General features: G+C 40.6%; 1 long non-coding RNA gene across 1 annotated transcript in view; it reads left to right on the top strand.

The window, feature by feature from the left end:
* The first annotated feature begins 915 nt into the window (after window positions 1-915).
* Window positions 916-1,960, top strand: part of LOC123521380 — a 2,935-nt gene continuing 1,890 nt past the window's right edge. Inside the window, exon 1 of the long non-coding RNA XR_006679829.1 lies at window positions 916-1,050. This is a non-coding gene — a long non-coding RNA (uncharacterized LOC123521380). The remainder of the gene's footprint in view (window positions 1,051-1,960) is intronic.

Here is a 1,960-nt window from a genome sequence, read left to right as displayed (position 1 = left end):
AATTAGTGTGGCTCTGAACCTACTAGCTTGCTCATGGTGCATATGTGCACTTGTTTGTGGGAATATTTGGCTTATGTTCGTTGGTAGATACTGATGTTTTTAGTAGAGAGTAAGCTTATGTTTTTTGGTAGATACTGATGTTTTCCAAAGATACTGACTTTAGTAGATTCTTATGTATCCAAAGATATCCACTAATTTCTTCTCCTACTTGTTGCACATATATGAGAATATACCAGGTGCTATATATTCCTGGCAATGTTGACTTTATTATTTCACAAGAGATATTGTAAACATTTTTCCTTCTTTTTAATTTTAGCCATTTCTGGTTGGAGGGAAATGTAAAACTTGACTTATCACTTGCCTTACTTCAGAAAAGATTTAAAGATTGTTTTACTTCTACATAAACCAGCCCTCCTCTCTTAGCTTCCCTGTATGTTGGCTTTGCTCTCTTCACCACTAATTTCCCCCAAGTAGTGACAACATAGGGTCACAGAAAATTCTACTGTTGTTCAAATTTGAGAAAACCGAACCCTAGAGGAATCAAGGAATGATTCCTTAAGGGAATGAAGGAATTTAAGTTAGATTTTAAAGAGGTTGGAAAGATTTGGAGGAGCAGAGAGAAAGATTCTGCTAGCGACCTATGTTCAGTGAGTGAAGAACAACAGCATCAGAGTGTGCAGATTGACTGTGGCTGAGAAACTGGGCTGTTCCCAGTGCTTTGCTTGTTGCTTTGTTTAGGTAAATTAATCTGGGCAAAGGAACAGGCGGTAAACAACTGGAGGTTGTTACAGACAATGTGGAGAGACAATGGAGGGCCTGGTTTAGAATTTAAATCAGTATCAGAAGACTACATAGGAGTTAGAAGTAGGTGGAAGGAACAATTGATGGTCCTTGCTATTCTTGTTTTCAGACCACCATCCCGTGCCATAACTTGGATGCCTGACTTCCGCGGCTCAGAGAGAAGGGTCATGCTTTTCCACTGTCTGGTCTCCTTTCCCTCCTCTGACAGAGAATCACTGACATCCAGATTAGCACAAGACTGTTGTCGAAGTGAGTACCAAAACTATGCCTGTGCTTCTGAGGCCTAACTATTGGAGGGTGTTATAGGAGAAACGTATTTTCATGCTTTCCCACTCTTTTAATCATTTCTCAGGATGGAAAGGAAGTTTTAAAAAGGAAATCTTATTTTAGGGAGATCAGGAGGCTAATTTTGGGCATGTGAATACATTTGCAGCTCTTGCATCACGCAGGGCATTTCACACAAGTGCTCTCTTCCTGTCTAAGTCTGCTAGAGAAGTTTCAAGTTACCCCATCAACTTCTTCCTCCTTTTCATATCTTCATATTTTCCCGTTTGTGCATGAAGCAGCAGTCTTACTATCGAAATGTATATTTTACTTTGAAATATTTAAAAATGAATCGGTCCCATCCCCAGCTGCCCATTTCAAAATGCAAAAGGAATGCATCCAATTCTCACTCTCTCTGCACCCAGAAGTTATGAGAACTTGTGCAGAAGATATATATATATTATATATACACACATGCGCGCGCACGCGCGCGCACACACACACACACACACACATATAGTACCGAATGGAGATGGTGCGGTGGAATCTCTAATGTTTACCATGATGAAGAATTCTGTTGCATATCTGGAGCCAAATGGTAGGTTTTTGTTGAAAGGTGTTTGAATATCTTCAAGGAAGTCTGTGATGGGCTAGGTGTATGGAGCAGTGGTGTGCTGAGACAGCTCTCCAGCCGGTCAGCAAATAGAAGTTGTTTATGGAGTGGGCGTTTCATTCCTCCTTTCCCACTAGAAGTGTCCGTGATACTCCTTGGGCTTCAGTTCCTAAATGTATAATATGTGCTTCAGGCCCCCCACCTTTTCCTACTTTTTATTCACTTGCAGTGTGGACATCACACAGAGGTAAAAAAAAATCTGTTACTAACCACATACACAAA

The sequence above is a fragment of the Echinops telfairi genome, unplaced genomic scaffold, assembly GCF_000313985.2.
Source record: "Echinops telfairi isolate 266 unplaced genomic scaffold, ASM31398v2 ScPeMD7_15;HRSCAF=58, whole genome shotgun sequence".
In the NCBI taxonomy this organism is placed as follows: Eukaryota; Metazoa; Chordata; class Mammalia; order Afrosoricida; family Tenrecidae; genus Echinops; species Echinops telfairi.
The sequence above is the reverse complement of the archived record's forward strand: the minus strand, read 5'-3'. Positions and strand labels throughout refer to the sequence as shown.